Source organism: Terrapene carolina, unplaced genomic scaffold (genome assembly GCF_002925995.2).
Source record: "Terrapene carolina triunguis isolate 2854851 unplaced genomic scaffold, T_m_triunguis-2.0 Scaffold89, whole genome shotgun sequence".
Lineage (NCBI taxonomy): Eukaryota > Metazoa > Chordata > Testudines > Emydidae > Terrapene > Terrapene triunguis.
Genome location: NW_020664440.1, coordinates 18,152,581 through 18,164,972, shown reverse-complemented (window position 1 = coordinate 18,164,972; position 12,392 = coordinate 18,152,581).

The window sequence follows — 12,392 nt, the reverse complement described above, 5'->3', positions numbered from 1 at the left end:
CCATGAACCTTCTGGTATAAAAATAATTCTATCAATCACAGTGGGATAGAAACAGAATCATGTCACAGGCAGTGCCAGTGCTATAGATACAGCTGGTAACATCACCCTGAGGATGTCACTGGAGGAATGTAAAATAACAGGGTTTAAACTTTGAAGTGAGAAAACAGCATCTTTGGAAAGAAACATCCACAGTGAAAAGCAGCATGTGCTTTGCTGCCTGCCACAATCAGTATTCCAAAGATTTCTTTAACGAAGATCATCATCAATCATGATCTGATTTTCTTTTAAAGTTTCAAGCCATTTGAGATCATCCTGTAGCTGCCACTTAACATCTACACTTCAACAGTGTAAAGCTACATTTTTAGGCCAGGTTCTGATTTTAGGGACACTGGTATAACAGGAGTTGTAAATCCAGAGGAACTCTACCAGTGTAACAGAGATTGGAATTGGGCTTCACCAAGGATTTCTTTGGAAAGATAATTTGATTGGAAGAAATGTTGTGCTGCTCCCATTTTTTTTGTTTGTTTGTTAAGAAAGCTCAATCAGAATTATGTTTTTAATACTCAGTAGGCAAAGGCTTTGGAAGAGAGATTTGGAGTTGGCTGAATCATCCATGGATGATTAAAAAAAAAGGCAACACTGGATCCTCTTTTCCCATTGCTGCCCCAAGATTACAAAGCATTAGAATCTCCACTTAGTCGGTAGTATTCCTCTCCAGCCTTACCTCCATGCTGCATTCTCTGCAGCTAAAGGCGGCGGCTTTTCCTCCAGCCTGGCATCCCAGTGCAGGAGAGACAGAGAACTGCAAGTCTGTAAAGTGGCTTGTAGATGTGCAGCTGGAATTGGAAATCCAGCTTCATTTATAGGGCTAGACATTTATGTGCAGGCAGTTCCATCAGTGCTTGCAAAGGCATGAAAATTCTCTGATGTATGTGAAAACCTGATTGTGAAGCACCCAGACCAAATTTTGCTGCGGGGATGGAGCAACTTCACCTGTCCAAAGCAAAAGAAAAGATGGCTGGAGAGAGGAAGGACGGATGGACCGGCAAGTTTCAAGAAGTTGAGCAGTTCCTTAAAGGGCAGGTGAACCTTTATTTCCTGTGGTACAAAAGTCACTGATAATGGCAGAATAAAGGGGTACATGATACAAAATATTTGAATGGCTTAGAGAATGCTTATCAGTGGGGTGAAAAGTGTTTAATCTAATTTTAAAACAAAATATATAGCTGTGTACTGTGATATTTTCCCCTGCTTCTTCAGGGCCCAGGGGATGAAAATACTTAAGCGTGGACATAAGCCCAGGCTTAAAGTTAAGGACCTTTGACTCCAATGAGACTTAAAAAACATGCTTAAGTGTTTTAAGTAGAGGTCAATATTCCCATGTTCACCAAAGAACCCACCAAAAAATTTTATTAAAAATAAAAGAAGATTAAGGATATCAACACAAGTTTAATAGAAAAATTACAATTGAATTACATTCCTCCTCCGGTTTTTATTCTATGTGGTATTCTCATTTCCTATCAAAATTGTTGCACACTGTTAAACTGTTGCTTTCTAGCGGCGTTGCAGTGATGGAGAAATACAGTTCACTTCTATGTATTTTATAAAGTGCTTCAGGGTCCTTCTGGATAAAAAGTTGCCCTCTCTCATATGTAGAGATAGACAAACTTAGGACATACACTGTGGTTGTCTTAACTAAGTGCATTATAAACTTGTATGTAAAATGCAGGTTTTTTTTTTTTTTTTTTAAACTAGAGAGTTCAAGGCTAGTTAAGACAGCTCATTTCAATTTAGAACTAAACAACTTGGGAACTATAACATACTTGTCTTGTCTGCTCTCCAAATAGTCTACGAGCAGAAAGAAGCTAAAGGATTCCATAGCAGCATCCTTTTACCCTAGTGCTGAAGGTTCAGGCAGGCACTTATCTATCAGGGAGAAATTACAGACACACAGTGCTTATGTGCTACTCCTGAACAGAGGTTTTGACTTTCTACCTAGACTCAGACAACAAAAGTAGTAGTGTATAATAAACAAAGTCATTCTCATTCAGAACCCATGTCCATCTACGGATGATTGTATCAAACTGAAAATAAAATGTCTTTTAATAAAAAAAAAAAAAAGACATTCTTTATTAAATGAACATCCATCCCACCTTACTTCTAATCTGCAGATGCAGTTTTGACCAGTGAAGGGGACAGCTTAATTTTTACTGGAGACATTCTTGACATTGCCACAACCACAACGCTACAATCCAGAGCTCCAGATTCTACTTCAGGTGAAGTACAGAGATTTGTAGGTTTGGGGGAGCAAATGTAGTTACTTCCTTTGATGTGTTGTGAACCTCATTCTCAGGGTCACCCAGAGGATTTCAGGGGCCCCTTCCATAAAAAAAAAGTTGCAATACCATAGAATACTATATTCTCGTGGGGGACCCTGTGGGGCCCGGGGCAAATTGCTCTGGGCAGCCCTGCTCATTCTTCGCTTTGTAATCCAATTGCTCTTCCTTCTCTCCCTTTGCTATGATGGTGGCAATCTATCCAAATACAATCAGATATGAATAAGGTCTAATTCTGCTTCCACTGAAGTCAATGGCAAAACTCCCAATGACTTCAACAGAAGCAGGATCAAGCCTCAAGAGACCATCTTATTAGAAAACCTCCGGTCTTCAAAGACTACCCTAATGCATCCCCAAATGTATTCAGTACAACTAGAAGACCACTTCTAGTTCAAATGCAGTGTAATGGGCAAAGCACATTAGCAACATGTAGCAATTTGGCAGTTTCTACAACATAAAATTCACTAAAAATATTGATTAGGAACTAGCGTGGAATCATGAGATACAGAACAAGTTAGAACTCTATTTGTGCCATGATTTTCTTTAATCTATGGGACTACCACAAAGCCTTCTTAAAAATGAGCTGTGGTTGCCTTTGGTTGTATAGAGAGACTGTCAGTAGAAAGTGGGAAAACTCTTGTGCCCCACTGTGACGAAATGCACCCCTGTATTCACACCCAACACACTATTGTAATAATCTTTGTACAAAATATGCCTTGTAAGGTATCATTTGAAAAACAACAACTTGGTCATTAATGTCATGGTGAAGTATATTAGCAACATTAGACAGTTATTAACCTATGCTGAAATCATGACTGAAGTGTGTTTACCAGACAAGTCTGGGAGTGGGTAAACTGCTTCTCAAAGGCCTGGTCTACACTAGGCTTTTATGTCGAATTTAGCGCCGTTATATCGAATTAACCCTGCACCCGTCCACACCAGGAAGCCATTTAGTTCGACATAGAGCTCTCTTTAAATCGATTTCTGTAATCCTCCCCAACGAGAGGAGTAGCTCTAAATTCGAAATGGCCATATCGAATTAGGCTAGGTGTGGATGGAAATCGACGCTAATAGCTCCGGGAGCTATCCCACAGTGCACCACCCTGTTGACGCTCTGGACAGCAGTCCGAGCTCGGATGCTCTGACCAGCCACACCCCGGGAAAATTTGAATTCCTTTTCCTGTCTGGGCAGTTTGAAGCGCAGTTTCTGTTTGGACACCGTGGCGAGCTCAGCAGCAGTGGCAACGATGCAGAGCTCTCCAGCAGAGATGGCCGTGCAATCCAATAGAAAGAGGGCCCCAGCATGGACGGATCGGGAAGTCTTGGATCTCATCGCTGTGTGGGGAGATGAGTCCGTGCTTTCCGAGCTGCGCTCCAAAAGACGGAATGCAAAGACCTATGAGAAGATCTCTAAAGCCATGGCAGAGAGAGGCTACAGCCGGGATGCAACGCAGTGCCGCGTGAAAATCAAGGAGCTGAGACAAGGCTACCAGAAGACCAAAGAGGCAAACGGACGCTCTGGATCCCAGCCCCACACATCCCGTTTCTACGAGGCACTGCATTCCATCCTAGGTGCGGCCGCCACCACTACCCCACCCCTGACCGTGGACTCTGAGGATGGGATATTGTCCGCGGCCGGTTCCTCCGACATGTTAGCGGACGGGGAAGATGAAGAAGGAGATGAGGAGGACGAGGCAGTCGACAGCGCTGGCACCGCTGATTTCCCCGACAGCCAGGAGCTCTTCATCACCCTGACAGAGATCCCCTACCAACCGTCCCCCGCCGTTACCCCAGACACAGATTCAGGGGAAGGATCAAGCAGTAAGTGTTTTAAATATCTAAACATTTATTTACAACATAACTGGCATATTTAAAATAACAGTAGCTAAAGTGCTTTAAAACATGTAAACATTTATTTGCAACAAAACAGGAAGATTGAAAATATTAACAGTGGGTAAAGTGCTTCAAAACATGTAAACAGGAAAGTCAAACAAAAGGGGAATCAGTGCAAAGTGTATCATGATTAGTCTGTCTTTGGGCGCCTCAATATATAGTCCGAACCATTTTCAAAAAATTGCACAATGTCCGCTTCATGATTATAGTGCCCAAAACCCTGCAGTCATTTGTCCCTCCAAGGGCACCTAAGCCAAGAACTGGTCAATGTAACCGGGGATAGAGGCGACATCCTCCGGGGAGAACTCCTCATACACCTCCTGCAGGTGTTTTTCCAGCCTCATCAGCAGGTTCCTGGGCAGGGAGAGCTTATTAGGCCCCCCGTGGTAGGACACGTTTCCCTGCCACAACGCCAGCAGGTACTCCGGGATCATGGCCTTGCAGAGCAGTGCAGCAAATGGCCCCGGTTTCTGCAGGCTGTCCCGGAGCATCTTCTCCTTCTGGCTCTCCGAGACCTTCAGGAGGGTGATGTCTGGCATGACTCCCTGCTGTGAATTAGATAGGGGAAAGTTAGTATTGGGACTGCTTGCCCGTCCCTTTACAGAACTGCAACCGCCGGTTTACAGCCACGCGGTTTACAGCCGCGAGGGGGTGGGACAGGGCCAGAGTTCATGCTTGCAGGATTGCTGCCAGCAGAGACTCGCATTGCTTTCTATGTGAAAGGAGGCCAGTGCCACTCTTAAAGTTTTAAGCGGCCACAAGTCTACGGCTTACCATGTTTGCCAGCTAGACAAAGTCCGGTGTCCAGCCCTGCTCCTCAGCTCGCCACAGCAAGACCACAGGCACGGTAGGCGAGGGCCGAAAATTCGACCTTGTCCTCAGTGCGCGTGTGATAGGTGCTCTGCATGGTCTTGTTCACAGAGAAAGACTATGTTCTCTGTTCACAGATACATTGCTCTGTCTCAGGAATTCACTCCCTTTTTCCAATTCCCACAGCCACATCTGCCCAGAGGCTAGCGCACATTAGGAGGAGGAAGAAGAGGACACGGGAAGACATGTTTGCTGAACTAATGGGATGCTCCCGAGCACAGGCAGCCCAGCAGACACAGTGGAGGGAGAACTTGTCCCAAATGCACCGGGCAAACATTGAACGGGAGGAGAGGTGGTGACAGGAGGACAGGCAGGCTACTCAAACGCTGCTTGGACTAATGAGGGAGCAAACGGACACGCTCCGCCGCCTTGTGGATGTTCTGCAGGACCGGAGGCAGGAGGAGAGAGCCCCGCTGCAGTCTCTCTGTAACTGCCCTGCCCCGCCACCAAGTCCCATACCCCCCTCACCCAAAGTCCAAACACGGAGGGGTGGAAGGGGCCGTGAAAAATTTCACTCCACCCCTGCGGACTGCTCTACCACTAGAAGGCTCTCATTCCCCAAAATTTGAAAAGTCCTTTCCTACCCGCCTCACACAAGACCCCGTCCAAGTTTCACCCCCCCGTTCCATGTGCGGTTGTTAATAAAGAATACGTTTCTGTTCATTTCTGTTTCCATCCTCTTCTTTTGGAGGGGAGTCTGTCTGAAGGGGGGGGGAAGGGGCTTGGTCATTGGACAGGACAGTCACCTTTAGCAGGGGGCAGGTGCAGCAGCAGAGCACATATACAGTGCAGTGACTAGTTATCCTGGTCAGTCTGGGAGGTGGTTTTCATGTTCTGTGTGGTAGGGGGGGTGGTGTTGCTCTGACTTGGTGGCGGGGGAGGGCAGTTACAGATCTTATGCAGCGGTCCTTACCCTGGATCACAGAGCCGCGCAGCAGGGGATCTGTAACCCTCCTCCCCCTGCAAGACAGTCACATAGCCGACACATACACGCAGTCCCGGCCAGGAGGGCTGGCAGGCTCCGTTGAAACAACCAGTCCACCACCGCGGAGCCTGTTATTCCTGGAGTTTAGAAGCATCATTTGCATCACAACACTAAACCCGCCCCCCGCCACAGTCTGCGTCCCAGGTTTAAAACATTCCCGCGAAAACAGTAATAAAGACAATGGTGTCCATTAACAAAACAGAACAGATTTTATTTTTTGGGAAGGGGGTGAAGGGGGTATGTGATTGGAGAGGATAGTCGACGGCAACTGGGTAAAGAAACGGGGGCAAGTTCTGCTTCTGTGTCCACAAACTTAAAAGTCATTGGGTACCCTGCTCAGCCTTGAAACTGGCTTTCAAAGCCTCCCGGATGCACAGCGCGTCCCGCTGGGCTCTTCTAATCGCCCGGCTGTCTGGCTGGGCGTAATCAGCAGCCAGGCTATTTGCCTCAACCTCCCACCCCGCCATAAAGGTCTCCCCCTTGCTCTCACACAGATTGTGGAGCACACAGCAAGCTGCAATAACGATGGGGATATTGGTTTCGCTGAGATCACAGCGAGTGAGTAAGCTTCTCCATCTCCCCTTGAGACGGCCAAAAGCACATTCCACCACCATTCTGCACTTGCTCAGCCGGTAGTTGAAGAGTTCTTTTTCAGTGTCCAGGGCGCCAGTATAGGGCTTCATGAGCCAGGGCATTAGCGGGTAGGCTGGGTCCCCGAGGATCACTGTAGGCATCTCCACATCCCCAAGAGTTATCTTGTGGTCCGGGAAGTAAATACCTTCCTGCAGCCGTCTAAACAGACCAGAGTTCCTGAACACGCGAGCGTCATGAACCTTGCCCGGCCATCCGACGTAGATGTTTGTAAACCGTCCCCGATGGTCCACCAGTGCTTGCAGCACCATTGAAAAGTAGCCCTTTCTATTGATGTACTGGCTGGCCTGGTGGCCCGGTCCCAGGATAGGGATGTGAGTCCCATCTATAGCCCCACCGCAGTTTGGGAATCCCATCGCAGCGAAGCCATCTATGATGGCCTGCGCGTTTCCCAGGGTCACTACCTTTGACAGCAGTACCTTGACGATTGCCTTGGCTACTTGCAGGACAACAACCCCCACGGTAGATTTGCCCACGCCAAAGTGGTTCGCTACTGACCGGTAGCTGTCCGGCGTTGCAAGCTTCCAGAGTGCTATGGCCACTCGCTTCTGGACAGTCAGGGCTGCTCGCATGCGGGTGTCCTTGCGCTTCAGGGCAGGGGACAGCAAGTCACAAAGTTCCAGGAAAGTCCCCTTCCGCATGCGAAAGTTTCGCAGCCACTGGGATTCATCCCAGACCTGAAGCACTATGCGGTCCCACCAGTCCGTGCTTGTTTCCCGGGCCCAGAATCGCCGTTCAACAAAATCCACATGCCCCATTGCCACCGTGATGTCCTGGGCGCTGGGGCTCGTGGTTTCTGACAGCTCTGTGCTACTCTCCGACTTCAGGCCCTCACGGCGGTGCCGTAGCCTCCTCGCCTGATTTCTCTGCATCTGCCTCTGGGAAAGGTGTATGATAAGCTGCGAGGTGTTGAGAACGGCCACAACTGCAGCGATGGTCGCAGCGGGATCCATGATCGCAGTGCTGTGGCGTCCGCGCTGTCACTGATCAAAAAGTGCGCGAACTGATTTCCCGCCGGCGCTTTCAGGGAGGGAGGCAGGGCGGTAGTGACTGACGGATGACGACAGTTACCCAAAAGCACCCTCGCCACATTTTTTTACCCAGAAGGCATTGGGGGCTCGACCCAGAATTCCAATGGGCAGCGTGGACTGCGGGAACTGTGGGATAGCTGCCCACAGTGCACTGCTTCCAATGTCGACGCTTTCCCTGGTAGTGTGGACTGACAAAGTCGAATTACTGTCCTTAGTGTGGACACACACGTTCGACTTTCTAATATCGATTGCACATATTCGATTTAACTAAAATCAAACTACTCTCGTAGTGTAGACATACCCTGGGAGTGGGTAAACTGCTTCTCAAAGACAAAGGACAAGTTGACGCCTCTAGCCAGATGTCAAAGCTGATGGACCGTCACCTATCAAGTGGCCATTCTTTGGCAAGGAAGGGAGCAGGAACAAACGGATCTGAATCTTAGCAAACAGCAAAAAACCTCTCCCCCACCACACCCCATGTCTCATTACTCTTATCTAGGGGTCACTCTCAGGAAAATGCATTTCAAAGGGTGACTGAACTATAAATGTGAGGGGCAAAAATATGCCAAATTATCACTCCGTACCCATCTCTCTTTGTCTCCTAAGAAGACTAAGAGACTTTGGGAGGAGATCCTGGCCTGAGAGTTTGGTCAGTAATGTACTGAAAACGTGGTAATGGCCTTCACTCTGAACCAAAGCTAGTTTAAGTTTTTTATCTTCATTTTTCTTGTAAACATTTCTGACTTTAATGCCTCCTTACTTGTATTCACTTAAAATCTAGCTCTCTGTAGTTAAATAAACTTTTCTTTAATTGAAACTAATCTAGTGTTCTGAATTGTTTGGGTAACTTCCTTTAAGGTAGCAGACTATTGTATGTTGATCTCCTTAAAGGGGCAACGGACCTAATATCTGCACTGTCCAGGAGAAAGCTGGACAGTGCAAAACACAGGCTTCTGGGGGGGAAGTCCGGGACTGGGAGTGGTTTGGGCTCACCCTGTAAGTAGTAACGAAGGCTGCCGGAAGCCAGAGTGCGGCTGGTGTTTGTTGACAGGCTGCTGGAGTCAGAGCTGTGGCTATACAGAACTCAGGGTGTGACCTCCATGCTGTTAAGCTGATCATGAGGAGCCCAGGGTGGGAGATACAGCAAAGCATAGGGAGGCACCCCAGGTTGCAGGGCAAGTGGGGACACAGCCCCTCACTGGTCTGGATTGCACCTTGGAGGGTCATACCCACTTTTAAAAGGTGCATGTTGACGTGGCGCAGATTGCTTCCTAAGAGCAACTTGAACATGAATGGAAAAAGCTTCAAAATTCCATGAGGAATTTCTCTCACCTAAAAGAAGTTGTGTATGGTACATGAGATGAGATGTTGTGGGAGAAGGTGGTGTGCCAGACCAGAGACCTTGGGTTTATAAAGTGTGTGTTTGTTACCTGTCCGTAACTTGAATCTTTAGCATGTTTTTTTAAAACAAAGATGCAAAATAGATTTTATTGTATTTTGAGGCTTCACTGTTCCTAGCGGCTATGGTATAAGCATCAGTCTCAAAATCCATCAAAATTACAACTTATTTTTTTTAAACACCACAGTCTAATTTTAGTTGATACAAAAAAATCCTAACTTTGCATATGGCCAATTTTAAGATAGCGCAGGATTCTGGGTCGAATCCTGCAAGGTGCTGAAACTCCTTAGCTCCCACTGACTATTTTTAAATTTCCTTTAATGTGATCCACTATGAGCATTATCTTCACCAAAAATAATAAACAAGCTACTGTGTTGATGCAGCTACGTGGAAGTAAACACAATTAGGCCTCTTTTATGCTAAAATGAACAGCATACTAATGAGACATACTGAATCAATTATTCCTAAGGGATTCATGGCCATCAAACAGTCTTAGGTTATAAAAGCTAGTTTATTTAGACTTAACATAGAATTTCTTTTCAGAAGTGTGAAGAAGACAGCTAAATTTTGAATTTGAAAAATTAATCACTTTTTTTTTAAATTAATCCGGTTCATCTGGTTTTGCTTCACAAAAGTTCACAGAGCTGTTCTTATTTTAGTCCCCCCCGGTGCCCACAACCGCCATATACACGTGAAAACCCTTGCCAGAGACTAAACTCAGACAGTCCCCAGTAGGTTGGGGTTAACATCAAGCCTTCTTGATGAAACCATGTGTAAAAACTTGTCAGTTCTTAGACAGCAAGAATGGCACTATTGAATTGACATTTATAGAGTGCTTTTTAAATCATCTGTCTGAATGCACACTACAGAGCAATGAATCACACACCTAAAACAGCGCTTGTGTGCAGACCAATCCTGCAGCCATTGTGAGCTCAAAAATCACATATCTGCGTAAGTTTTCATTACTGCCTGTTGGTCTTCCTGATGTTAATTGAGGAAGGGAATGCTGGCTAATGGTTATCTCATAGCTTGAGTCCATAAATTATACAGTATAAAAGAATGAAATTGATTGACTTGCTCCACAACATATTGCAGAGATGGGAAACCAAGGCCTTTCCCACTCCCAGTATTGAAGATTCCACTACACTTTTTGCAAGAGCAGATGTGTGAGCACTGGAGTCCTGGCCAAAATTCCATTTTAGGTAACTACTAAAATTCCTCCTGCAGTTTCACCTGGATACAGTTCTTCTGTAGCTCCTTTCCTAAAATAGTTATGTAAGGCTTAGAAGTTTGCATGAGAATGGCACCTGCAAGTGAGGACTTCTATGTAAGTGATGCATTGCGCTGCAAGAGTTAGGGGATCTCAAGTGGAGAATTCCCCATTCCAGAAAAGATGTGGGGAGATGGATAGGTTACTAAAAAGTCAGAACCTGCACTCGGTTCAGGTTAAGGGCAATTTATCTTTAACAATTTGACTGTGGGTGGGGTGCATGTATATGCATGTCCTGGTGTGATTTGTAGCAGTTATATTTTACTGAAATGGGGGGGCGGGGGGAGAAGAGAACTGTTTTTTCCCTATTTTCCAGCAATGCTCACTTTTCATCCTCCCCCACAGCCTGAAGGAGGCCAACTTTGCAGATGATATTATGGCCATAATTTTCTGCTTCTGTCCCTGCAACTTTAGTTTTCTGTTAATGAACCATAAGTGAGTCCAGTCAGCTTTATTCAATTTGCTCTTTCAGAATTCCATGTTTATTCACTTATCTCTTAGAATACAGACATACTGTATTAAATTCCCAAGTATCTAAAAATAGAACGAGTTATTGATTTTTCCCACAAATGCATCTAAATACACTTAAATAGATATGGGCCTGAACCAAATTCCCAGATCCAAACACAAATGTTGGCGACATCAAAATTAAATTCTAGACGTAATGTTTAATGACAACTGTCATACATAATAAAGGCCACAACGTTCTAGTATCTTACTTTTCTTGTTCCACTGTAATGAGATTTCAACGTTCCTTTTCTAACACTGGGACAAATTCCTATTCCTCTACTCACACGGAGTAACATCTGCTGCCACAAATGGTCCCACTTCTTCAGTGGGAACATGAGTGGAGTAAGGAGCGACTCAACACAAATAAGGAAATTGGAATCAAGCCGACTGAGAACTATCAGAGTTGTTCTTCCTTTCCTCCTGCTATGTCCATTTCTAGGTCTGTCCACTCTGGGCCTGATCCAAAAACCACTAAGTCAATGGAAAGAACCCATTTGACTTCCATGGGTTATAGCTGGAACCCTAAATACACAATGTATTGGGTATCAGATCCCTTACTCATCACAGCTCAGAGAGATTATAATCCACAGGTGAATGTGCATTACAGGTTCCCCTCTGTGCTGATCCACAGAGGATACAAGTTTGTTACAACCCCTGGCCATAAAGCCTTGGCTCATGCTTTGTGTATGGGTTTGCCACAAGGATGGCAATGTCAGAATCAAAAAAGGAAAAAACTATTTGTATTCCCCACAACTATGACACTTGGGCTTTGTGGAAATAATACAATAATAAAATGCTGTATATATAGCAGAACCTAGACTACCCCAAATGTCTTGTCATATGAAACAACTTTATGTCTCCCAACATTACTAATTACATCGAAAATTCCTTCAGTTATCTAAAAACCTTGATTATTCAAACTTATTCTCCATCTACTGCCCCGCCACTCCACCCCTTCATGACATTCCACTAATTCAGGTTGTACGGTATTGCCAACCTTTAAAAACAGCCAGATTCCTGACAGATGTTGAGCATCCATAAGTACCAGTGGACAACCCCCAGTCTTACACGAAAGGCCACGGCATCCTTAATGGCCAAGCAGACTAGAGCAGATGGGACCTCAGTTTTTTCTCTCTCTCCCAAAAGAGAGAGAGACAGAAATATAACTTGATCTATCTATCTGAAAGAGACAAAGTGCAGAGCTGGTCCTGTGGCTATTTGAACAGATATGCCAAAAAGCTCACTCTCAGGGAGGGAAGGAGTTAATCCAAAATGGGAGTATTTCTTAGGCAGATTTTAAAGCTGTGTGTTAAAGCAGTGGCTCTGAACCTTTCCAGACTACTGTACAGTACCCCTTTCAGGAGTCTGTACTGTCTTTCACCTCACTTAAAAACGACTTACTTACAAAATCGGACATAAAAATACTAAAGTGTCACAGCACACTATT